We start from the raw sequence: 13359 nt of genomic DNA on the forward strand, positions 1-13359 counted from the left end.
AAGGTGTTTAGTATGTTTGCCTTTATTGGTAAGTCCATTGAGTATAGGAGTTGGGAGGTCGTATTGCGGCTGTACAGTACATTGTTTCAGCCACTTTTGGAGTATTGTGTGCAATTCCTGACTTCCTCATATAGGAAGGATGTTGCAAAATTAGAAAGGGTTCAGAAAAGATATACCAGCATGTTGCCAGGGTTGGAGGGTTTGTGCTATATGGAGAGGGCTGAATAGGTTGGGACTATTTTCCCTGGAGCGTTGGAGGCTGAAGGGTGAATTTATAGAGGTTTATAAAATCATGAGGGGCATGAATAGGGTAAATAGGCAAGATCTTTTCCCTGGGGTGGGTGAGTCCAAAACTCGAGGGCATAGGTTTAAGGTGAGAGGGGAAAGATATAAAAGGGACCTAAGGGGCAACTTTTTCACATAGAGGGTGGTGCATGTGTGGAATGAGCTGCCAGAGGAAGTGGTGGAGGCTGGTACAATTACAACATTTAAAAGACATCTGCATGGGGATATGAATAGGAAAGATTTAAAAGAATATGGGCCAAATGCTGGCTAGATTTATATAGGATATCTGGTCAGCATGGACGAGTGGGACCGAAGGATCTGTTTCCATGCTGTATATCTCTGTGACTCTATGTCTTGTTTGTACTGGAAGCTACATATGTTAAGATTTCCTCCCCAAAGAACATTAGTGGATTACAAGAGATTTTACAACAATGGTTGTAAAACTAACTTTCTATTGCAGATTAATTGATTGAATTAATATTTCACCAGTTACCAGAAGATTAACCTGAGCCTCTAGCTAGCTCATTGACATTACCAGCAAATCACCAGCTCTGGCATACAACCAATGCCACACAGATATAAATAGCATGGTGGCTTGGTGGTTAGCACTGCTGCCTCACAGCACCAGGGACCTGGGTTCAATTCCACCTTCAGGTCACTGTCTGTGTGGAGTTTCCACGTTCTCCCTGTGTCTGTGTGGTTTTCCTCTGGGTGCTCTGGTTTCCTCCCACAGTCCAAAGATGTGCAGGCTAGGTGGATTGGCCATGCTAAATTGCCCGTAGTGTTCAGGGATGTGTAGATTAGGTGAGTTATAGGGGGATTGGTCAGGGTGGGATGCTCCTAAGTTTTGTGTGGACTTGTTGGGCTGAACAGCCTGGTTCCACACTGTAGGGATTCTATGAACTGTGGATACTATAAATCAGGAGCAAAACAGAAGTTGCTGGAAAAGCTCAGCTGGTCTGGCAACATCTATGAAGAAAAAATCGGAGTTAACGTTTTGGGTCCAGTGACCCTTCCTGTAAACATTGTGGTTTTGAAAGTAATTGACGTGTGGTACAATATTTGGATTTTATAAACTTCAAAATTGCAAGGTGGCTTAGTGGTTAGCACTTCTGCCTCACAGCGCCAGGGACCCAGGTTCAATTCCAGCCTCGGCTTACTGTGTGGAGTTTGCACATTCTCCATGTGTCGGCCTGGGTTTCCTCCCACAGTCCAAAGATGTGCACGTTAGGTGGCTTGGCTATGCTAAATTGCTCATGGTGTGTAGGTTAGGTAGATTAGCCGTGGAAATGCAGGGTTACAGGGATAGGTTAGAGGGTCAAGTCTGGGTGGTATGCTCTTCAGAGAGTTGGTGTGATCTTGTTGGGCCAAATGGCCCGTTTCCACACTGTATGGATTCTATTCTGTTCCCAAGAAGGTTGAATTAGTGAACTAAACACTTCTTACAGTCCCACCATTCAGGGAAGGAGGGAGCCACAATAATGATGGTACATTGAGGATGCAGGAGGATGAATAGGCTCTAGAATTGTACAATACGTTCAATACTTAATCAATCTAACACAGAAATTGTGAATGTTCAGATGTATTAGCCATCATACAAGCTATCAAAAGGAATTTGCTTTTTGTCTGCAAGGACAATGTTAATAATTATATCACCAGACGAAGACCAGGATCAAGCATATTGTACATGTGTTGTTACAATTACTTTGTTAACCCGACAACTTCTACCTTCTTTTTATTGACAGCTATTAAACCTGACACTCGGCGGCCTGGGGATGATAACATTTCTCGTAAATTTGTCCTTCAGCCTCCTCCAAAGAAACGAACTGCAGGTAAATTAACAATTGGCTGGTGAAAAGGTGTGTGGTCAAACATCAGTCAGCTTGGTTCAGATCGTACCACTCTTAAGTCAGGAGATTACAGGTTCTAAACATTTTGACTGAAATTTAAAGCTGTGATGGCTAATGTTGAAACTGAGTGAGTGGCTGCATTTTTTTGATTTGCTAATTCATTATATCAAATATTTACTTGATGTTTTGCTTGTCCACCCCAGTAATTCAACAGATTCCTGTATATTCATTTCTTCTAAGGATATGGGCGATATCAAAGCTGCTTTTCAAATGCCCACTCCTGGTTGCCTGAAGAGGTGATGATAAGCCTTACTCTTAATGAATTTGAGACATTGGACAGAATTTAATACCCTCCAATCTTTGTGCAAGATTGTAGCTGGGACAGCCATGAGAATGAGTAGAAGTGTGTCAAATTATAATTTTGCTGCCCTTCTGGTTGTTGCTGATCAAATCCAGGGCTGAGATGATACCTTAAAGTGATTGCTAAATAATGATTGTCTGGATTTGCCAGGTCAGGTGTAGTTCAGAGTATGAAAGAGGCAGTGGTAGAAATAATGGTTGTATTTGTCACCACTTCTCAAAATTCCATATATTCTGGAATGGTTCTTGCAAGTTAGGAGATTACAACTGTAAACCCAGTGTTTAAGGAAGGAGAGAGAAACAAATAGCCATTTGATAGAAAAGAGCTTGAGCATCATTGAGAAAACACACATTGTGTGCAACTTCCCATCTTGCATCCATGACAACATTCACACAAATGTAAACTCAGGTTGTAAACTAAACTGGAGCTGCTTGAACTTCAAACATTAACTACAAATATGTTTGCCCTGAATCTTACTAACATTTGGGAGATCCGACATGTTGCAGCTGTGACACCTGTCCTACTGTTTTAATTTGCTCTAAGGAACTACTTAATTATTTTCTTCAATTATATATTTACTTATATTTTTAAATAGTTTATTAACCTTACCACCCCAGTATCTATTTTGTGTTGAAGTTTAGGAATAGGATAAAAATTAGTCACTTACTGATGTTCAATCCTAAACTGCAGTTTAAATAGTAATTCTTAGGTAATTCAACATTTAGGTTTTCATTTTATTCTAAACAGGCAAAAGATTTATTATCCATATCCACTGCATTCATTGGCAAGCAGCTCCATGGAACAGAACTGACTCCATCACCCTTCCTGTATAAATGTAAATCTTCTTTTTCTTTCAAAGATATCCTGTTGTGCTTTAGTTTTTGATAAAGACGCCAGCTATTTCATTTTCTGTTGGCCTCCCGTTTCTTCTATAGTCAGCATTCCCAAACTTCATTTTGCCCTTCAGAATTTTCTTTAAATTTCGCTTAGTTTTACTTCTTGTGTTCTGATCACAACATTTATTGAAGCCCACTTCCTGCAAGCAAATTAGTCTCCTGTCCCTAGTCCTGCCCAAGTTAAAAGCATAAATGAGATGACATGTGATGATTCCTGGTCCACCTACTTTGTATTTTAACATTTGACATGGCAAAACTAGAAATAAGTGGGAATAAATATTCATCTTGTTGTTTTCCTTCATTTTTTGGCAGCAGCAAAAGCAAGTGGTCAAGGATCATCAGAGGATGTCTGTCCATTGCCATATGATAGTCCGTGTAAGTTCTAGAATACATAATGGAATCAATGATAAATTTGTTTATAAGACTATACCGGAAATAGCAAAAAATAATTAATACTTGTGAACAAAACAAAATTGTGGATCTTGGATTTGAAAATGGTACAGAGAAATGTAATCTGAAGCAAATAAGAAATCCGAGCATTCCTGACAAGCCAACATTTGTCGTCGTCAACATTAAAACTGGAAGAACGATGGATGCTGTGAATCAGAAACAAAAACAGAAATTGCTGGAAAAACTCAGCAGGTCTGAAACAGGTCGGGTATAAGCTCTGAGGAAGGGTCACTGGAAGCAAAATGTTAATTCTGATTTCTCTACACAGATGGTGCCTGACCTGCTGAGCTTTTCCAGCAATTTCTGTTTTTGTTTGTCCTTTGTTGCCTGTTCCTAGTTGCTCTTGACTTGAATAATTTGCACAGCCATTTTAGACAGCATTTAAGAGTCATCTACTTTGCCATGGGTCCGGAGTTACATATAGGTTAAAATGGGTAGGGATGGTTGATTTCCCTCGCTAAATGGCAAAAGTGAACCAGATTGTGTTTTTTCCAGTCAAAGATATTTGCCAAATTCACAATCACCAAGAATGGCTTTCATTTGTAGATTACTTTTCATGAATTAATCAAATTTTCTACCAACTGTCATGGTGGGTTTTGAATCCAGATCCTCCAGAGTGTTAGTATGGCCTATTGAGTTACTACAGAGTATACTGTATGCTACCCTATCTCAACCATCCCATTTTACACTTAAAAGCACAAATTCAATCAATAATAATTATTCATGCTATCAGAGTAATCTTTCAGGCATATTGAAATGTACAAAATACAGATGATCCAAGCCTAAACTCCATTAATGGAATCTATAAATAACTTTAAAGGAATCCCAATCCACCTTTCTCATTGAAAAACAGCATGATTCATGTTATAGTTTAGGTAAACAATTTACATGAGAATATAAGAAGCATGGTTAAGAAGTTTGTGGATGATGCCAAAATTGGTGGTACCAGTGCACAGTGAAGAGGGGATCTTGATCAATTGGCCCAATGAGCTGTGGAGTGGCAGATGGAGTTTAATTTAGATCAATGTAAAGTGATGCATTTTGGTAAGGCAAATCAGGGTAGGACTTATACACTTAATGGTAGGGCCCTGGGGAGTGTTGTCAAACAGAGGGACCGAGGGTTCAGGTGCATAGTGTTACAGAGAAGGGGAGGTTAAATGAAAGAAAATCCCTGATATTCACTTCATAAGTATCAAATAACTATTTATTTATTTAACCCTAACAGTGAACAAATTAACAGAACTACTGACAAACTGAACAATTCCCCCCTAATACCTCCTGGTATTGTTCTGTCCACTGAAATTTCATATTCTTCTTTAGCAAATCCATCAGCGGTGCCACCACGCTACTAACGTTTGGCACAAATGTCTGGTAGAATCCGCTTAGTCCCAAAAATCGAAGCACCTCTTTCTTTGAGGATGGTCTTGGAAATTCTTTGTTGGCCTTCATCTTCACATTCCTTGGGGTCATCCTTCCATGTCCAATGTTATGTCCCAAGAACGTCACTTCTGCCTTCACAAATACAGTTTTTGCTAAGTTTATAACCAGTTTTGCCTCCTGTAGTCTTTCAAAGATCTCTGCCAAATGCACCATGTGATTTTTCCACAAATGGCTAAAGATCGCTAAGTCATCTATGTAGATGGCACAATTAGTCAATGCTGCCATAACTCTGTTCATAAGTCTTTGAAATGTGGCTACTGCATTCTTCATTCCAAAGGGCATTATATCAAATTGATACAGCCCATTTGGGATTACAAATGCAGAAACTTCTTTCGCTCCCTCCGACAAAGATACTTGCCAGTAAACACAAAGTAAGTCCAACTTTGTGATGTAAGTGGCTTGTCCAATTTTTTTCCATGAAGACCTCAAGCCTTGGAATTGGGTATGAGTCCAATTTAGTTATGCCATTGACCTTCCGATAATCCACGCAGAATCGTTGAGTACCAACAGGTTTGGGAACCAACACGATTGGCAAATTCCACTCGCTTTTACTCCACACGATGATGTCTTCTTGGATCATTAATTCCACTTCCTTCTGTACCTGTGCTGCTTAGAGAAGATTGAGGGTGTTGTTTTATTGGAACATCATTCCCTACTTCAACCTCATGTACTATAATATTAGTCCTCCCCATTCTATTCCTATGTATGTCCTCATATTGCAGCAACAAGTCTTTCAATTCAGTTCTCTATTCCTGAGACAGATAGCTCACTATCCTATCCCATTCCGCAAGGACTTCCTCATAGTTTAATTTATTTTGAGGCACATCAAAATCCAAATCATCTGGATTTGATTCCTCACTCTGAGGGGCAGTGACTACTGCCTGTTTCTCTGGTTCCCTGTCTTTGACATGGTAAGGTTTCAGCATATTTATATGACATACCCGATAAAGTTTTTTTCCTGCCTGGCATCTTTACCAGATAATTCACTTGACTCAACTTCTTCTCAATCTGATAAGGACCACTAAACCTTGCTTTGAAGGGATCACCTACCACTGGTAACAGCACCAATACTTTTTTCCCATGGGCAAATGTATGAATTTTAGATTTCTTATCTGCTTGCTTCATTAGGTGCTGTGTCACCTTCAGATATTCTCTAGCTAAATCACCTACTCTGTTTAATCTTTCTCTCACCTAAAGGTATCCCATTTATATTGTTTAACATTAGAGATGCCCCAAATGAATCAACTCAGCTAGCTTCATCATAATCCAACTGTGAGATCTGTATCAACTTTTCCTTAATTAACTTTTAAGGGGCCTCTTAATTCATGTTTGAATTAACAACTCAAATGAAGCTAGCTGAGTTGATTCATTTGGGGCATCTCTAATGCTAAACAATATAAATGGGATACCTTTATCCCAATTATTTGGGTAATCCTGGCAATAAGCCCTGAGCATGGTCTTTAGGGTCTGGTGCCACCTTTCCAGTGCTCCCTGGGATTCAGGATGGTACACGCTTGATTTAAGGTATTGGATGCTTAAACTATCCACGACCTCCTTAAATAGTTTGGCAGTAAAATTGAGCCTTTGGTCTGACTGAATCTCCCTGGATTGTCCATAAGGGGGAAAAAAAAATCAATCAACTCCTCCATCACCTTTTTTGCCTTGACATTCCGTAATGGAATTGCCTCCAGAAATCTGGTAGACACATCCATTATGGTTAGTAGATACTGGTTCCCACTTTTGGTTTTTAGGGAGGGCACCTACACAATCAATCATAACCCGCATGAAAGGCTATTCAAACGTGGGAATTGGCATCATAGGCATTGGTTTTATTGCTATCTTTGGCTTTCCTACCATTTGACACGTATGACAGGTATAGCAAAATTCAATCACATTCTTATGTAATCCAGGCCAATAGAAATGCTTTTGTATCTTAGCCTGAGTCTTACTCACTCCTAGATAACATCCTACATGTAATTCATGTTCTACCTGCAATACCTCCTGTCTATATAATTCTGGCAACACAATCTGCACTTCCACCCATTTCTCCTCTGCACTAACCTGCCACAGTCCCCATTTTCACCTTTGTTATTACCATAAGGTAGAATCCTTTCAGGAATACATTCTGATTTCTCTCTTGTGTAGGCTTTAGGATATAAACCTTTTATTGTTTCATCTTTTTTGTTGTAAATCCATTAAATCTTTCAGAACCAAACAGCTCTTCGTGATCCTTTACCTGTTCAGGTTTTTCCTTTACAATTGCATCAAACAGGGTGTCAACTAACTTTGTCTCTCTCTTTGGTTTTTCCTTCTTGCTGTAACTTATGACTGTGGGATCTTGGTACCACAGTCTCGAAAACTTCCAGGGTACTTTTCTTTCAACTCCACAGTTCCCTGGTTTTCCTTTGGCTTCACTACTACAAGGGGCATCGCTCCTATCTTTGATCCTGCCAGGTCGTTTCCAAGAACAAACTATATTCCTAGAATAGACAGTGTTTCAATCACTCCCACTGTCACTTTCCCATTCTTGATTGGACTTTGCATCTGGTCTTGCACAGGGGAACGCTAAATATCTCTCCATTTATTCCACAGATTATGTCTCTCTCGGGTAATATTTCAGAAGGAGAGCAAATACTGGTGAGCTCCTGTATCTCTCAATATTTTAAATTCTTTACTATCTCCTCGTGTTCTTCTTGAGTAAACCTTATCCACTGAGGTGAAGTCTTTGTAGAGATTGGGCACAATCTCTCTATCCAGCCCATGACTAGGCTGTGCACTCTCCTGCAGATCCTCACTTCTCTTGGGATTTCCTTCACTACCTCAACTAATCCCACTGGTTTAGCATCTTGTACCTTTCTTGAGCTACCGGCACTGTGACTTTGTGTGTCCCACTCCATTACAATGAAAACACCTGAGGTTTCTCGCCTCCTTTTCACCTTTTTGGGTTTTTTTTCACCTATGGTAAACTGTTCCCAGGGTGATCTATTTTTGTATTTCATTGAAGGATCTTTCTTTTTCCCAGTTTCTATCCTTCATGGTCTGAAATTGCTGCTGGAAGCTAAATTTTGGTTTATGCACTGATGCGTATTCATTCGCCATCTCTATAGCTCTTCTGTTCCTTTGAACATTGAACTTTCTGTTCCTCAATGTGAGTTCTTATCATTTCTGGAAGTGAGTTTTTAAACTCCCCCAGTAGAATAATGTCTCTAAGATCCTCATATGTCTTTTCTATCTTTAATGCTGTCACCCATCTATCAAAGTTGCTATGTTTAATTCTTCCAACCTCGACATAAATCTGACTTGGTTCCTTCCTTATATTCCTGAACGGTTGTCTATATGCTTCTGGTAAAAATTAGTAGGCTCTCAAAATAGCCTGTTTCAATCCTTCATAATCTCCTGACACCTCCCCTGACAGCTCTGCAAACATCTCACCTCACCAGCTCAGCCTACCAACTTGGTCTGAATTAACATTAACCACACATCTCTGGCCAATTCGTCTGCCTAACCAATTTCTCAAAGGAAATAAAAAATAGCTTCTACATCTTTTTCATTGAATTTTGGTAATGTTTGGACATATTTGTATATATCCCTACCAGGCTGTTGGCTACGATGAGTTGCTCATCCTCACTTCTATCTTGTACTCTTCCTCCTGTCACTTGAATTCTTTTTGCTTCAAGTTCCAACTTCATCTTTTCCAACTCTAGCATTCTTTCCGTTTCTTCTGCCCTGGCTCTCCTTTCCTTTCCTTTATCTTCTAACTCCAATTGTCTAATTTTCAATTTAATTTTTTCTAAGTCTACTGCACTTGACTCTGTTGCTGGTATACTTAAATGCCTGACTAACTCCTTTACAATTTCAGCTTTCCTTTTCTTCCTAGTTAAACTAGAATGTAGCCTGTTTAATAAGTCTAAAAGTATCTCCTTCCTCTGTCTTTCTAAACTTTCTTGGAAAATTTGGGAAACATCATCCAATCCCAGAACCTCTTTAGCAATGTTAGGAGCCACTTCCTTTACCTTTGATTTAACCAACCAAAAATAATCAAAATTAAATGGATTTTTCTCACCTATGTTTTATTTAAACGCCTAGGACACTAACTCCCAAGTCTGTTTAAATCTGTCCAAAACCATTCAAATGCGTTCACATCCCAAACATGAACCAATCAGACCCTTTACTTGAGCCCCCAAACTGTTACAGAGAAGGGGGGTTAAATGAAAGAAAATCCCTGATATTCACTTTATAAGTTACAAGTGATAATTTATTTATTTAATCCTAACAGTGAACAAATTAACAGAACTACTGACAAACCGATCCATTCCCCCCTAACTCCTAACTATTCCCTAACTGAACAAAATTCTACTGGTATGCTATTCCAATAAACATAAGTCCCACTTATATAACTCAAGTAGTAAGGAAAAACAATTCAAACTTAGCCTCAAAAGGTCCACATAGAATGTCTCTTCCAAAAAGCTCCACCTTCTCCACTGTCTCTCCAATCGTAAACATCTTTCTTCTACTGTTCTCAAGTCATAAATGCCTTTCTTCCTCTGGTCCTGCTGTCAGGGATGTTTTCTTTGTGAAGACTCTTAGTTAGACGTGCTGTGGTACCTTGTATGGATAAGATGGTGCTTTCTTAGAGGCCTTAGTGATTTCTTGTGAGAGCTAGGTGCTTATTTCTCAGATGGCAGTTTGCTCTCAACCCAATTTTCCAAAACCCTCTCCTTATATACCTTGGATGACATATCAATTTTCTTATGATAGCATTGGTCCAAGGTTGTCAAAACCATCAGATTTAAATTCAATTGGCTTTCAATTGCTAAGTGCTTGGTTCAAATTAATTGGCTGATTCCAGCTAGTTGCCAAAACATCAAAATAAGCCTAAGGTTTCCAATCACACAGCCAATTGATACATGTTTCCATTTTAGAACTGGCTATACATCCTCAGCTTCATAAAGATACTTTTTTTTGGTATAAATCTCACTTTATCTCTTAAAGAAACCACACGCTGTCCTCCTTATCATTTTTACAAACAAATTCTAGCTTCCTGCCTTCCAATTCGTGATTACTCTGCACAACTTCATAACACAGTTTCTTGAAAGTTGCATCATAGGTAGACAGGGTGGTGAAGAAGGTGTTTACATGCTTGCTTTCATTGCTCAGACTATTGAGTATATGAGTTGGGGCATCATGTTGTGGTTGTACAGGATGTTGGTTAGGCCACTTTTGGAGTACTGTGTGCAATTCTGGTCACCTTGCTATCGGAAAGATTTTATTAAACTGGAGAAGATGCAGAAGAGATTTACCAGGATGTGATGAAGACTGTAATAAGATCATAAGGAGAGGCTGGATGGGTGGGACTTCCTTCATTGCAATGCAGGTGGTTGAGGGGTGACCTAATAGAGGTTTATTAAAACATAAGGGGCAGAGATAGGATGAATAGCAAAGGTTTTTTCTCCCCCAAGGGTAGGGAAGTTCAAAACGTGAGTTCATAATTTTAAGGTGGGGGGAGAAAGATTTAAAAGCAACCTGAAGAACAATTTTTCACACAGAAGGTGAACTGCCAGAGGAAATGGTAGATGCAGATACAATTACGATATTTAAGAACAGGTACATGAATAGAAAACGTTTAGCGGGACATGGGCCAAACACTGGCGAGTGGGTCTAGTTTAGTTTGGGAAGCTGGTCAGCCTGAATGGTTTGGACCAAAGGGCCTGTTTCCATGCTGTACGACTGTATGACTATATAATAGTCTGATTATTTTCCTTGATACCAGGCTTCACTTTGTTTTCTTTTTAATGGCAGCACCATCTCCACAACCTATCCGGCCTCCTGTCGCTTTCACTGTGCCATGGAGGGATGAGAGTCGATAGATTTGGATGTAAGTAATAGAAAAAGAACATTCTGTCATTCAACCAGCTCGTCCCTGCCTCCCTAACCTGTTCTTCCTCCCACCTATCCCCTCCTCCCACCTCAAGCCGCACCTCCATCTCCTACCGACCAACCTCATCCCGCCCCCTTGACCTGTCCGTCCTCCCTGGACTGACCTATCCCCTACCTCACTCCCTACCTACACTCACCTTTACTGGCTCCATCCCCGCCTCTTCGACCTGTTTGTTTCCTCTCCGCCTATCCTCTCCTCTATCCCTCTTCTATCCGCCTCCCACTCTCTCCCTATTTATTTCAGAACACCCTTCCCCTCCCCCTTTTCTGATGAAGGGTCTAGGCCTGAAACGTCAGCCCCTCTGCTCCTATGATGCTGCTTGGCCTGCTGTGTTCATCCAGCCCTGCACCTTGTTGTCTCGGATTCTGTCATTCAAGTTAATTCACTTATGTAATAATGTTTTGAAATTTGCTTAAGGGTATGAATATTCTTAATCCAGGGCTTGTAATATCCAGGGCTTGCAAGTAACATCGGCGATCAGAGCTCCTCCACTTGTGTACCATCGAAAGAAAAGTCATATTAACTTTGTTTTTGTCACTGCAGTTCTGCCAAACCTCTTGAGTATTTCCAGAAATCTCTTTTTTATTTCATAATAATAGCAATTTCCATTAATACTTTTAGCATAGTAAAATTTTCCAGGATGCTTCAAAAAAGTATTCCAAACAAACGTGATATTTCCTCGCAGCTGAAGAATGGCTTGGATTGGGAGGAGATGATGCAGTAATTATGGTCCATGCAGAAACCAGTGATATGGGTAAAATCTGCAATGAGGTCCTGCTGAAAGCTGAGCAGTCAGAATTTAAAACGTGAATGCTCGCAGATAATAATCTCTTGATTATTGCCTGAGCCACTTGGTCAATACTGACCAATAAACACTAAATTACACTAATTCCATTTACCTGCACTTGGTCCATAGCCCACTATGCGTTGGCATTTTAACTACTCATCCAGATGCTTCTTAAATATTGCAAGAGTACTTGCCTCCACCACTATCCCAGGCAGCACATTCCATATTTTTAGAACCCTCTGGGTGAAAAAACCTTTTGTCAGATCTCCTCTAAAACACTTGCTCCTCACCTTAAACTTATGTTCTCAGATCTTAGACATGTCTGCCATGGGGAAGAGATTCTTATGATTTATTTTTTCCAATGGCTCTCATATTTTTGTACGCCTCAATCAGTTCCCTCCTCAGCTTCCTCTGCTCCAAGGAAAACGAACACAGTCTGTCCAATCTCTCATCAAAACTGAGACTCTCCGTCCCAGGTAACATCCTAGTGAATCTCCTCTGCACCCTTGCCAATGGAATCACATCCTTCTGGCAGTGTGGGAACCAAAACTGCACACAGTATTCCATCGATGGCCTAACCAATGTTTTGTAAGTAGTAACTAGACTTTCTTGTTCCTATATTCTATGCCCCAGCAAATGAAGGCAAGCATCTCCTATGCCTTCTTCACCACTCTGTCTACCAGAGCTGATATCTTTAGGCATCTATGGACTTGTACACAAAGGTCCCTTAGTTCTTCAGTACTGCCTAGGAACCTACCATTCATTATGTATATCCTTCCTATATTAGACGTCCCAAAATGCATTACCTTGCACTTTTTGGGATTAAATTCCATCTGCCACTGCTCTGCCCAATTTACCAGCTGATCAATTTCAGACTGTAACCTGAGACCATCCGCCTCACTATCAACAACTCCACCAATTTTTGTGTCACCTTCAGACTTACTAATTATATCTTATATATTCACATCCAAATTGTTAATGTACATAACAAGTAGCACCTATCTTTGTAGTGCACCGTGGGTCACAGCTATCCAATTACAAAAAGAACCCTCCACCATCTCTCTTTGCCTCCAATTTGCAAGTCAATTTTGGATCTAGTTTGCCAATTTGCCTGGATCCCATGGGCTCCTACCTTGGTACCAGCCTTCCATGGGACTTTGTCATTTCCGGTAAGATGGCAGTGGAGTAGGACATCTGAGCCCAAGGCTCGTCTGCTCTAGCTGCTTTTCATTTCTTTTCTTTGTTCTCTCTCCTTTCTTCTTTTTCTCTTTTATTTTATGTTACTTACCTCTTAGTGAGAAGTTTGGTTGTGGTGACGACAAGTGGGCCCAGCAGCACGGACTCGAGTGGGC

The sequence above is a fragment of the Rhincodon typus genome, chromosome 2, assembly GCF_021869965.1.
Source record: "Rhincodon typus isolate 14 chromosome 2, sRhiTyp1.1, whole genome shotgun sequence".
Classification (NCBI taxonomy): Eukaryota; Metazoa; Chordata; class Chondrichthyes; order Orectolobiformes; family Rhincodontidae; genus Rhincodon; species Rhincodon typus.